The following is a 15,012-nucleotide window of genomic DNA, read 5'->3' on the forward strand; positions in this document are numbered from 1 at the left end:
GTAAGTCCGGGTTCCCTTGGGCGGTCTCCCCTGCTGGTGCACCCCACTGGATCGTTTTCTGAGTTTCCGTCATGTTGAATCACTATCGCATAGATTGACTGCACACAAGCGCTAGCGAATCTATATTGACTACGTGACGTCACAGACTGCTCTCTTCGGATTGGATGCAGGCTGACTGAATTCTGTAACGCGTGTTCGGATTGGTGAATGAACTCAATCCGTTTCAATCCTTCCTGTCCCTATAAATAAGCGCCGTTCACTGCATTGATTCACCTATTCTCGGAGCCTCAACATGTGGACAGACGTTGAATCTTCAACCCTTGTATCAACAATGATGTTCAGGACGGACATGCTCATGTATGTCCGATCCAAGTGGACCGTTGTCCACAGGACCAACAGCAGCCTGTGGATAAGAAGAGTCTATATAGAGAGACAAGGTTGCCTCAAGAGGACTCTGATGTATGGCCCTGCTGTAAGACGAAGTTTGAGGAAAAGAAGATGTCGCAAATGCCCTCTATGTTAAGGGCATATTAACATAAACCAAAGGCCCTTTTTAGGGCCAGCCATATTTCTCGAAAAGAGATAGTCTTTGAATTGCCTACCCCTTTTTTTTAAAAAAAATTTTTTTAAAAAAATCCCATGTTCCATTCCCTTTGTCCCTAAACAAACCCAAACTCTATTCCCCATGTTAAATTCCCCTTGTCCGTAGATTGTCCCACGATTTATTGCCATGTTAAATTCCCCTTGTCCGTAAATTGACCCACGATTTTTCTCCATGTTAAATTTCCATTGTCCGTAAAGTGTCCCAAGGGGTTCTGTAATGCTAATTCCCATTGTCCGTAAAGTATCCCCTTTCACTACTCCTGTTCTTCTCCTGGTCCATCAGCATGCAGTGATCCAGATTTTCACTGTGGTGCATCATCAACCCCACACAGAATAACACAGGAAGAACTAAATGACCTGATTCGTGATTTGGACTTATCAAAGAACAAGGCAGAATTGCTAGGATCAAGACTCCAACAATGGAATCTTCTAAAAGAAGATGTCACAATTACTGCATATCGAAAGCGCCACCAGCAATTGGAGCCTTTCTTCAGAAAGGAAAGTAATCTGATATTCTGTCCCGATATTGAGGGCCTCATGAATGCTTTAAAAATCACTCATGACCCACAAGAATGGAGACTATTTGTGGACTCTTCGAAAATGAGTCTCAAGGCTATGCTTTTGCACAATGGTAACATTCTTCCATCTATTCCAGTAGCGTATGCTGTCCACATGAAAGAGACATACGATAACTTAAGGCAGCTACTGAATTCCATTGAGTATAACAAGTACAGCTGGCACCTCTGTGGTGATTTGAAGCTAGTTGCCCTTTTAATGGTACTGCAGCAAGGATATACAAAATACATGTGTTTCTTATGCGAGTGGGATAGCCGAGCAAGGGAAATGCACTACATGAGGAAGGAATGGACTCACAGGCAGAATGTAGCCATTGGAGAGAAGAATATCCAACACCCAGCTCTGGTTGAGGCTCAGAAAATCTTGCTACCACCCCTTCACATCAAACTAGGTTTGATGAAGAACTTCGTGAAAGCCACTGACCGGACTTTGCCAGCATTCCGATACCTGCATGAAAAATTCCCTCGACTCAGCGAAGCAAAGATTAAAGAGGGAGTTTTTGTGGGTCCTCAGATTCGAGAGCTTTTCAAAGATGACCGGTTCAACAACTTGCTGGAAGGTGACGCGAAACAAGCATGGAATGCTTTTCGCCTAGTTTCTACAAACTTCCTCGGAAATGTTAGGGCAGAAAACTATAAGGAACTAGTAGAAGACATGTTGATGAAGTATAAGAAACTTGGCTGCAATATGTCTCTAAAGATTCACTTCCTTCATTCCCATTTGGATTTCTTTCCTAGCAACTGTGGTATTGTTAGTGATGAACACGGCGAACGTTTTCATCAAGATATCGCAACAATGGAACAAAGATACCAGGGAAAATGGTCCACTACAATGCTGGCTGACTACTGTTGGACACTCCTCAGAGATGCTCCCGAACAGCTGTACAAGAGACAGGCGAAGAAATCTAAGATGTAGTCAATGACTTGATTTTTTATAGGTAGGCTATTACAGTTGACCTTTTACTATTGGAATGCATTTCGTTATGTAAACATTAATTTCTTGCAGATTACAAAAAAACTAGAGCCAATTTTGCAATTTGACTGTCATATTCGTGTTCAGCACATAAAAATTGATAAGAATTGACTAATTTTATTTCAGTAACATGACTTTTGTAAAAATTTGTTGTCCAGTGTAATCAGTAATCCAATCTTCATCATGCTTGGGAAGAAAAAATATCAGTTGATGCAAATGAATACCAAATGAATGACGGATGAATACCGTCGGAAGCTGATCATTAATGTTGAAGTTATACCAGATCTTTTTTCGCTTAAGGATCGGTGGATCACAGAATGGCTCTGTTTACATAAGATATATAACTACATACTTGAACAGCAAGACCCCAACATAAATTGTGAACAGATAAATGAACGAATATAAGGAAGGTAAAGCCTACAGATATTTTGCACGCAAATGACTAAGGAAATTGAGTTACATAAGGCCTAACAATGGCTACTGTATTTTGAGGGCTAAGTTATCCCCCATCTCAGGATGTGCACAGTAACCCATATGATGTATGGGTTGTTGTGAGAAGACACACATACAATGACACACTTGGAGGAGAATTCATGTATGGCTCCTGCACTGCAGGGATACTAGGGTCTTTTAACCATATAGCAGGATTGCTGTTCCGGTTGGAGCATGCTGTAAAGATGGATGCAACAAAACATTCATCCACAAGCGACGCATGTGAATGGAACGTTCAACCAACAAAAACAACAGTAAACTCTTAAAAAGTGTCAAATGCAGTATGAAAGAAAATACAATACAGTTGAATCGGTAACAGATGAAAAGGAAAACTTCAAAAGCAACTATGCCGAAAAATAAGTATCAAGATTCAGGACAGGTCAGATCACAAATACATTCACTTCTTAGGAAAGAAGTGCCAGATTGTTGTTTATCACTACTAATGAAAAAAATGCACAAAACTTGAGAAAATAGACTGACTGATGAGCAAATATCGTTATTTCTTTTTATTGCCAGACGTTGCTAAAGATATCAGAACTGAGGTAAATGAAGATTACTTCAAAGACATGTTGCTTGAGAAAACAAGACTGACTGATCAAATAACTGAACTAAGCAATGGTAGTACTGAATAGTGTCTATCTGATGTTAGGTAACGACATCGACAAGGTCGTCTCACAGCAAGTCTATTTCAGAGAATTTGTTATTACGATATAGGATGCAATCCTGGGATAAGAGGGATATAGTAATGTTGTTATTAAGCTTTTCTAAAGATAAATTTCTATGTCATTTCTATGGGTTTTTCCAGGATGAACTTTTTCAACGTTCACCGATGACCATTACTGAATAGAATTAAAGAACTTTTTAGATTTTTAAAAAAAAATGCATTTTCTAAATCTAAAAAGGTTTCTCTTTCAAGGCTCTCCAAAAACATCAAAGTCTGAAACAACGATCATGCAAAAACAAACATCAAAAATGTATCACACGAAAAAAGTTTGATTATATTTCTATAAATTGGCATGTAAAGTCATTTCAATGCACACAATACAAATTCTAACTTTATTTTGCTGCATTATGCTGATAAGTGGGAACAACATAATTAACATAAACCACGCTTTGTTTGCTTTCAAAACCTTTAATTCTAAAGAATTCTATAGCAATATATATGCATCTCATAGAAAGTATCATTTCCTATTACAGTATAAAATATATTTAAAAAAAACAATAAACGCAAATAATATGAATCTTGTCTTGTAACGAAAGGAGTTTAACCCGGAATTTATCTCCCCTAAAAAAATTCCAAAACGGGGCTTTCAAATAACCTAATCTCCTTACAACAATTTGGTTAAAAATACATCATTAAAAATATTTTCAAAAGTGTTGATTTAAATTTTGACAAAATACATTCAAAATTATACACTGCTGTGTAAACAAGGACTGAATTTTCTGTAAGATCAACTTGTCCTCTTGGAATTTGTTATACCAGTCCCCAAACCTGTATTGATCCAGGGATCGTATCGTCTTTTAAGATATAATACAAGGGACGACAATTTCTCATTCCAACTCTTAGATTCAACAATTAGGAATACAACTTTGGCTTAAAACGAATAGCATTCCGTTTTCTAGTCCGAGTTTCCTCCGAATATTCCCACCCCATTTATCCAATATGGACATTTATGTTGGGGTGTTGGGTCACTGCAACTGCATATCGAAAATTTGGTATGGCAGTCGCTTACCAGCGGGCCTATACTATTTAAACTTATGTTATATCGACTCGTATCTGCATGAAATCTAGAGGAAAATTGTTTATTTTTTCATAAATGGCATTTATTATAATCATTATGTCGTTAATGACGACATCGATAGTCCAATAGTCACGTGATACAACAAAACTCCAGAAGTTGTTCTCGGGATATATAAATTTGTAGAATTTTGTATTCTCGTATTTTTATTAAAACCAGTATATGATTGTCGTTTAATATTTTGTTTTCTCTACAATTTTTGGATGTGTGGGTTGTTAGATTTGTGTACTCATGCCTCTAGCAATGCAAATCGCATGTACCGGGTCACATTTCATCAATGACGTAGTTTAATCATGTCTTTCAGCAGAATCAATACATACCTATTTTAATGCTCACACTTCCTGATAAAACAAGTAAGCTTCATATTGATTTCATGCTTGTATCATTCGATCTAACAAGTTTAAAGTTTTTTAGACCATCCGATCAGCGGCAACGCTTTGCCACCACCATGTTAGAAACTGATACATTTAACGCACGATCAGTTAGTTTAGTTACGATGCAATTACTTGATTATTTCGGTCGTTAAGTGTGGCGGTAAATGCTCGGGTTTTTCCAGATTTTCTTCAATAATTGCGAAATTTAAATACTTCTTAAAGTAGGAAACAAAAATTCTCCCGACCTTTTTTCCCAATTTGCTGGTAGCATGGGAACCCTATGGTCACTGGAACCTGTTGTAAACGATTAAGGTATATTTATTAAATGTACAATTTGCCGCGATAAACGCTCATCATGAACAAAATAGTGTTTCGACTTGTCAGCAGCATTTCTGGATAACCGGCGTGAATTTAATGAGAAATTAATTAACTACATTTTTAGTTTTTATCTATACAACAATCATTACGCCCTAAATACGATTTAACTGTTATTTACCTTATTACTAATGTTCTTAAAATTCATCGTGTCGCCTTATTAAGTTTAAATTCTTACACTTAACTCCATAAAAGGCGGTTCTACTGGCTCGTCTTGGTCTTCATCGGATACACCTATGGTCACTGGAACCTGTTGTAAACGATTATGGTATACTTATAAAAAGCAAAATTTTCCGCGATAAACGCTCATCATAAACAAAAGTGTTACGACTTGTCAGCCCCATTTCTGGATAACCGGCGTGAAGTTTATCAGAAATAATAAACTATATTTTAATTGTTTATATATGCAACAAATTTGAATTCATCGGCTCGTCGTTGTGTTCACCTACCACCGCCATGGTCATATGTAGTAAAAATGATTTCTTATATTTTAGTTGCTTTATATTATACCTAATTCAATTCTCTGCATGTAAAACCGATTTCCCATGTTATTTACAGCCTTCATTATCTGTAGGATGTACAATTACAACATGCAAAGGACAAAAGTCATACGAAATATAATTGAACACATGAAGCTAAATATCGCCATCATTAGCAGAGTATTGTTTTCATTGTCTCAAATAAAGAGAATTTTCTTAACTAAAGAACTGTCTTTTTATGTTTGTGCCCTGTGTTGTAAAATTCGGCAATAGGTAAAAATCTCATTTATAAGTTTATTAGCAATGGCCTGCACCGCCATCTTTATGTTTCAAGAAAAGGTCGAGTACGTAAGAATAATAAATGTGTTTGCTCGTGCTCCCCTATTTCCAATTGAAGATTTGCCACATAGAAGTGAATATGAAGATTTTCAAACATGTAATTCATAGATATATTTTTTAAGTTAGTGCATAAGCGCGCGTTTTAAGCATTAAGATTGTTTCACATACTATGCCTGACTGTAACCAATTGTAAGGGTAAAAGGCATATATATCAAATATAGTTGATATTGGTGGCAATACTGTATATTACTTTTACAGTTTAGGAATATATTTAAAAGTGTACTTACCAGTGCTGCACGTGCGATGTTGCCAAAACAATGAATACAGTGAACTTACGCCATTATCCAAAATGCTTAACTATTTTATAAGTCGTAATAAATTGACAGACCACTATGGAAAACAGATAATGGTGAAACAAAATGAAACAATAAGTACAAAAGACTTAATTGTGTCTTTGAGATAAATTGTACAGGGCAGGTAATTTAGTAAAACAATGCTAAAATTGAAATAAATAGATTGTAATAAAGTTAGCATACAAATAAGCACCTGAATCAGTGATCACCAGTAAAGACTTTGCCGTTTATATAGATATTATATGTTGTAATTATCTTAGTATTTGTTGCTGCGCGTGCGCATGTACTTTATGGGAGTAGATGTTTTCTGGTCCTAAAGGAAGATTACAGATAATCTCCTGGGGTAGTTTAGTGTCTCAGAAATCGTTTTTTTAAAAAAAGTTAAAATCGTATGACACATCAAGCGCTGTTAAGCCCGGATGCATGCGAAAGAGTTGTGATTGTAGAGACTTGTATTTGTGTCTTAATTGTGATTATCAAAGTTTCCTAACATACTAAATAAATCTGAGACAAAAAACGGGTAGTGTGAAAAGAACAAAGAAATCGCTTATTCTTTCGTAATATCGGGACTACAATCTGCGTAATCGGTAAAGGTCTGCTGTTTGCTAGCCGTGCTTTATTTTTTTCTAGGTGTTAATCCTCACTAACCAGTGCTTCAGTTTTGGCAGCTCGGTGCTTAGCAATATATGTAAAAATGTCATTGACTTAGAAGTGAATAGATATCGGTATTGTAGAAAACCTGTCTTCTTCTTACTATTATTATTTTTATTCTAAAAATTAATCAATCTTGTAAACGGTCCTTTTTAACCCGTGCCTTTTCCGTCCAGTTCCTTTCTGACTCGTTACCAAATATGACCTGGATCTGGCCTTCGCATTCCGAGCCACACGACTATACAAATCTCGGAACCTACAGGTCTATGACATCAGAGGTCATATAGTCACGTGATATCGACAATAAACACATGTCCAAAGTTGTTGTAATAGAATTTTGACATATAGAAGTCACTTAATGTTTGTAAATAAATATAATGCAAACTTAATTCTCAACATATTTATTCTGAGAACAACATTTTCAAGGAGTACCGAGCACGTGTCAGCGATGTTTTTTGTTGGTGTCACGCGACTACCATATTGACACAAGCTCTTCGTAGTGAATCTGGTTGTCTTGAAATTTCACAATAAATATTCTCAAAAATTTGTTTTTTTCATTTTTCTATAAAAATTGCACGACTTTTATTTATATGTTCGATTTGTTTTCCTACAGCAACACTAGAAATGGTCTGTTGTTGATATCACGTGACTATGATCTCTGATGTCATTGAGATGCAGGCGGCAAGAGTTGTGTAGTCATGTGACTAGGAATACAAATGGCCAGATCCAGGTCAAATTTTAGCAACTATGTACTTTCGTCTCGTGTATCTGCGGATTAAAGACGTAACGAATGCTATGACAGCAATTTCTGAGAAAACAAATCATATTCCTATCGATTTCATGCAGGTATACCTATATTGCATTTGTGATGGAAGTGTGATTTTACATGTATAGAGGTTCTTGATGACGTTGTACGCAAATCAAGCTCGTGGGGTTACGCGATTTTTGTTGACGACGCAGATAACGTAGACATTACAATGGCAAGCAAAATTTCCAAACGTCCTTCAAAATCGAAGTATATAGACTATCTGGATCATCATCATTGTAAACAATATTCAGAAAATTAAGGATGCGAGTGGCATAGATCCATATCAAGTCGAAACAGCACCGTCAAATACCCGGGCCAGCTCCAGATTAACCTGCCGGAGCAAGCGGGAATATCGGCCGTGACTCAGCCCACGGGGATTGAATCTGGGTAGCAAGGACCCGACTAAAACACATGACACACCAGATGTTATTAATTCATTGCACAAACGGATCATACGATTCACAACTGTACCAATCTCATTTTCGCCCAGAGCTAAAAAAAAAAAAAACCCACATCCAGGAGGGTCGAAAGATGGCAACCGATTCAAAAACATCTGCACTGTCGCTCCAGGTCTACCTTCAAACCTCAAGTTCATATCAGCAGGCACATGGCATAACAGTAGCAAACCAGGAGTCTGTTTTTAAATGTTTGGAGTGTTGACACAGCCTGGTTCCTATCCCAGCTATTTTAGCGATGCTTCTAAACCAGCAGCAACATCTTGATGGCAGAACAATCCACCAGAAATAAAACGGTACACGAACTTACTCAATTGGAACCGCCAAGGAGCTGATGTTTAAAGAGCGGAAAATTACTCAAAACCAAACCCAGGATAAAACAATACCCCCAGAGACTACAAACACGCACGCAAACCAAAAATGTAGAGATAAAAAAGGAAATACCCAGTTTGGCAAATAAAATCAAAATTACGCACTAGGTAATCAAAATGAAGACAACTATGGAAATTTGACAATGAAAAGCTCCATACAATGACGAAAATGACTGTGGCAAGTCACTTCGCGGAAGAACATATAAAAAGGGGGAGGGAAACCAACCGATAGACCCAAGTGGCCTTATGGAGGGGGAAGTACTGACCTAAGTTCCGGGTACGGACGGCCCACCCATGAGCCCTAAAAGGTTGGGGGAAACAGGGAGGGCCGGCCTACCCACAACTAATAAATGAATTTGATGAACAAAACAAAGAACCCGTAAAAAAGTATTAAAATAACAAATTTACGAACATGGGGTGGACATGGAAACCTTCACCTACACGCACTGATTTTGGAAACGCAGGGTGCCACATCTGTGTCCTACCCAGCTAAAATAGCTGGGATAGGAACCAGGCTGTGCCAACACTCCAAACATTTAAAATCAGTAGTCAGGGTAATAACTGAAAGGTACATGGTTAAAGTTTATATATAGTTAAGTATAATTTAGCTGTATTTTATTTAGTGCCATTTTATGAGATCACTGATAATTCCGTTTAGTAAGCTAAGTATAAGAACGGCCAGACAGATAAATACACCGCGATACAGTTTTAAAGTGCACATCAGGTTCGCAAGGTCTCACTGGATAGTTTCGTATTTTGACACCTAATTTTTAAGGTAGAAGGCATGAACCTAATTCTCACAAGACTAGCATTTATAAATTTACACCTAAGCTAAATCTGTAATGTGGTTTAGATTTACTTTTTAGTTAGGCTTGGAAATGGGTTGACTTGTTGGTGACTGTCAGTTAGACGAGCAGTGGAGATCAAATGCATAACTCGGGCTGCAAATGAGCAACTGTCTTGGCTTACGTATTTACGCGTCTGCTACAGAGGTGCCTTGTCACAGAAAAATACTCACAATAGCTCTTTCCTGTCAAAAATGAATGCAAAAAACGAGGGGTCGGTGGCAGTGTTGGTTCAGTATAAAAACCACCAGTTACATCAGGAATTAACCTCATTGCTGCAGTCAAAATCTCACATGTATGCTTTCTACAAAAATCATTAATTTTTATGTTATCTTCAGTGTAAAATTATTCTAATTTTTCTGCAATAGGTCGTTGATGGATGAAAATTCTCAAGAAAAACTGTCCAGTGAGACCCAAGAGTTGTTCTTAAATTGCGAGTAAAAAATTGTGCTAACATCTCCTGTGAAGGACTGCTCGAGACTCAAACCCACGCAGAGAGAGGTGTGATGGAAATGATCTACAAACAGATGACACAACCGGTTTGGTTTTAGAATGCCTGTTCTCTTTACCTTAAAATGTGGGATTTATGGTTTTAGTTTAGCTCGTATTTGATAGTTTGTGGAAATATTTTCAGGAGAGGAAAGGGGGTGGGGGTCAATGTTATGTTATCCACGTGTTTTTCCGTCTGGTTTCGATGGCTAGTATACTACGTGCGATTATTTCAGTATATAGTTTTTTTTATCTATGTTGTCAGTGTATAGTAAGTTATTGTTGAAATGGCCATTTTTGTCCTTAGGTTTTTCATTATTTCGCTTTGCGGGGTAAGCATGGTGCATTCTAGTATGATATTGTGTATTGTATCTTGTTTTTGTTTGCAGATTGAGCAAGGTGGTATGGTTTTAATTATTTTTCTTGCAAAAGCTTTTTCGCCGGTGCACCAAGCGTCATGTAAATATTCTAGCATTTTACTTCGTTTATATTTGATTTTTTTTTCTCCAGTTCCTCCATGTTTTCCCTCTGTAGGTGGGGGAGTCTTATTTCTATTTTATGATTATTTATATAATTTTTTTTTGTGCTTATTATTGTTTGGAGAAGAGTTGAGTTTGGGTTTGGTTTGCTGAATCCAGTATTCAGGTTTATCCCTATATGCTTTTATTGCACTGGCTACTCTGTAGCTCCCTTTGTGGGGTGCAATTTGTTTAATTAGTTTATTTCGATATATATCTGGCTTGTGGTTGAGTAGAAAGCCGAGCCAGTAGATATATACGCTTTGCCAAGGATAGATTCATAGATCCGAACATATTCTTAGATCCGAACATTCGGGTAATTAACAATAAGAGTGCTCTCTCTCTCTCTCTCGTAGATAAACCAACTTTCGCTTCCCTGAAGGTGAAGCACTAACCTCTCAACCATTATTCCAAGGTAGTTAGACTAGCGGACAGGTTATCAACATTGTTATATTAAGAACTGTGTGCAAAATGCCTAAAACTTGTGCTGTTGTGGGTTGCAAAAATCACAACATGATGGGGAAATAAATTGTCATTCTTTACGTTTCCAAAACTCGTGGAAAGACAGAAAATGTGGTTGTCAGCACTTAAAAGGGACAAGGCAGACGGAAAGCTATGGGAACCAACTAAACATTCGGTTATTTGTTCTGATCATTTCATCACTGGTAACTTTTTCCTTTTGCAATAATTAATTTAATACAGTACAGCATCCACGTTTTTATTTAAGCTCTGATTATTACCAGGGCTGGAAAGTGGGGGGGTCTGCTACCCACCCAACCCCATTACCCGCACACACACACAAACGTCACTTGGGCAAGTTTATTGGGTATTATGCACACTTTGAGTGAACAAACTTTTGTTTTGGTGCCCTTTCGAGGAGAGTCAGGGCTCTTTGCAATTTGGAAACCACCACCCCCACCCCTCAACGTTGGACCTGATTTGGCCCTGATCAAAGGAAAACAAAAATCATTAAGGTAGTATTTCCTTTAATTTGCATAGAGTGCAATTTTTACATTATTAAATTACAGTAAGAGATTATAACATTATTTTATTTTCCTTTGCTGTTAGTGACACACACGTGCCTACCCATAAACACAAAACAAATACTGTCACACCTTTTTTGCTTGCTACCTGCACTTATTTTTAATTAAATATATACATTTTTTTTCTTCTGTTTGCTCTGTACAGGAAAGCAACAGGAAGATCTAGATCACCCTGATTATGTACCCGCAGTGTTTGAGGTCGCCAAAAAAGCCCATACAAAATATGTACAGCAAAAGATGGTACGCTATGAGAATAAAGTGAAACGGAAAATTGAGTTTGATTGCAACATCAAGCAAGAAGGTGAAGATGTCTCCTGAGGAGCTGAACACTGCTGTTCTAGGCTCACCAACACCCACACAACAAACACCATATAATAATACTTGTGGCACATCCCCAGTATCACCCTGAGGCTCTCCAGATTCATTATCAAACATTATGAAGATCTGCACACAATCTCTGCCACGAACATTGATGCAACAATTACTAACACCATCTGAACGAGAGAAAAACTTGTATTGAAATGTGCAGTTTGAGAGCAGAGCGAGACATATTTCAACAAGTGCAAGATTTACAAACCAAAATTGAAACAGTTAAGCTTTCATCAAGATTGATTGAAAATAACTATAAATCGATATTTTATACTGAAATCAAGTGGGATATATTTTTATCATTGTTCAGTTTTATGCAAACATTTATGAACAGAACACCACTAGCCAATAAATTATCCTTGCAAGATCAGCTCTTTGTAACACTTGTCAAATTACGACTCGATATCCCGTTTGAATATCTCGCATATCAGTGTGGAATTCCAATATTAACTTTGCATGACATGTTTTGGAGACGGATAAATATTTTAAGTGCAAAGTTAGACTTTCTTATTTATTGGCCAGACAGAGAAACTGTAAGTAAAACATTGCCAGGTGTCTTCCGTAACAAATTTCCTAGACCTACATGCATAACTGACTGCTCTGAAATATTTAAAGATCCAGAATGTTTGATGCACGAACCAAATGTTATTCCAATTACAAAAAGTACAACACAGTCAAAATATTTAGTGGCTGCCGTCCACTGGGATCAGTGACATTTTTTTATCTACAGTTCCGGGAGGCGGAGTTTCTGACACGGAAATTTAAGATCATCAGGGTTTCTTAGCCCAAATTTACATCTTCCAGGTGACCAGATTCTTGCAGAAAGGGAATTCATATTACAGGATGACTTTGCAAGTGTGTGTTCAGTAGAACTAATCATGCCTACATTTACAAATGGCAAGAAACATGGCGTCTGCTAGGGAGGCAGAGAAGTCACGGAATATAAGTAGTGTAAGAATACATGTTGAAAGAATTAAAGGTCTCGTGAAGAACCGATACAAAATTCTGTAAGGAATTAGTATAAGTATGATAAAATCATTAACTGATGAAATCAGTAACGAAAATCAAGCTCACATTGATAGACCGATTCTTTTATGCGCCAGTTTAACCAATCTTGGTGATGGCATTGTATACAATGAAGATGAGTGACTCATCTGTTACTAATATGTAGTAACCCATTATGTTCTATTGACAAAAATTTCCATCTTGTGGTAGCTACACTATCAATGCATTTCTTTTTTAAGTCACTTTGAAAAGAACTGTGGTAGTTAATATGTATAGATAAAATATACTTAGATATATAGTAAAAAAGCATTGAGAGCACTAAATATGTCAAGATAAAGTCATTCTTCAAAATTGTATTGATTACATATGTAAAATCTAATGTTTGATAATACACAGTATATGTTGTACATGCAATAAATGATATTACCTACAATTTGTACTTTTCATGTAGTATCTTCTGAAAAACTACATTCAGGCTCAAACTTATTTTTTTACACTCGTTGCAAAACCTCTGTCCTTTTGACGCACATTTCATTTTTATACATTTCAAATGGAACCATTTTACTTTGCATTTTGGATTGTCACAACCAATCATGTCTGCTTTACCATCATCTTTAGAACGGCATAAACAGTAAAATCTTTGGTCGGTTACACTGTTATGTAAAGTAACTGCACTGTGTTCTAACCTCCTTGTTAGCAGTTCAGGCATAACACAGTTTAAATAGAATACTTTAACTCTATCAGTCATCCTAGATATAATGTCATTGTCTCTGGAAATATATAATATAGCTGTCATTCTTAATGTGTACACAAGATCACACGTTTCAACACTGTGGACAAATAGTTGAAGTTGAACTTGAATATAATATCTTTGAAGGCCCTTCCATCTTCAGTTAGACACCAAGTGGGGTCCTTGATATATTCTTCTAATGTTGGCTGTGTGAAAATGGACATTTAACTTCTACAACTCTGCGACCATGATGCCAGAGAATCAGCACTAGCTGCTAAGAATGGCAACTTGTCACAGATTAATACTCCTGTTGGTTGCCTTTTAAAATCTTTGTGAATGGTTGCCATTGTTGCTGTATACTCCTCTAAAGCAATCGCCTCACTTTCCTTTCCCCATCTAACTGCTGGAATATGGTCAAGAGATGTCATACTTTGATAACTTAATTACTTAAGTAACGAAGGAGATGGATTATCTAAGTTTGTGTGTAAAATATCACGGACTTTTGAAGAGGTTATGCGGCCAATGCGTTGCTCGTGCCAAGTTAAAGATGAGCTCTGGCTTGCTGTTAAATCATGAATATAGCTTATACCCTCTGCACTGATTTGTAAGTTGTTGACCCGATCAGCACATTTCTCTAGCAGATCACCTTTAATGTACAGTTGTCTTGATTATATATAGAACGCAGACACTGGAAGTTTTGGTTCTGGATTTTTCTTCTTTTCCCAATGAAACTTTCCAGAGAATTTTTCAAAAGTACTTAAAACAACAGGCATTGTTTTGCATGTTAACAACGTGCCAATTCAATTTTCTTGCTCATGAACTGTAGATTTTTCGTACGCATGGGAATTTAATTTGTGACTAGTTGCCATCCTGTTACGAACGCTAGCTACACTAGTGCCTTTATAAAAGCTAGTGTCCTTAATTTCAGCTGGTTGGACTTTCTTCGCAAAGTCAGAGTTCCACTTGCAAAGTAATTCTGTACATGCCAGACTGGTATAACCTACGCGTACTGCTCCTTCTATTTTACAAAATATTGCAGCTGTGTGAGAACAGGATTCAGAAAGCCTGGAAAAAACTAAATAATGATGTGTAAGTTCCAATTGATTTATTTGTTAAATTTATGATTTAAATAGAGGAACTCTGATTTTGAAACGGGAATCTACCACACACTACCCAACTCTTTACTCTAACCAGAAAATAAATTATCAGAAAATTGGAAAGATTTTTTTTGTTTCTTAGACTTTATTATTAAGGTCAAAGAATTATAGTAATATATGAAGCTCCTGAAATGAACTGATAAGTTTATAATATAAACTTTATATGTTCATACCCTGCCATGCAGTCACAGTGAGCAACAGCTACTGTA

At 36.9% G+C, this 15,012-nt stretch overlaps 1 pseudogene; it reads left to right on the forward strand.

Annotated features, from left to right (window-relative positions):
* The first annotated feature begins 8,196 nt into the window (after window positions 1–8,196).
* Window positions 8,197–14,361, forward strand: LOC149790433 (uncharacterized; annotated as a pseudogene).
* The last annotated feature ends 651 nt before the right edge of the window (window positions 14,362–15,012 follow it).

The sequence above is a fragment of the Sinohyriopsis cumingii genome, chromosome 10, assembly GCF_028554795.1.
Source record: "Sinohyriopsis cumingii isolate HCF-2022 chromosome 10, ASM2855479v2, whole genome shotgun sequence".
NCBI classification, from domain to species: domain Eukaryota; kingdom Metazoa; phylum Mollusca; class Bivalvia; order Unionida; family Unionidae; genus Sinohyriopsis; species Sinohyriopsis cumingii.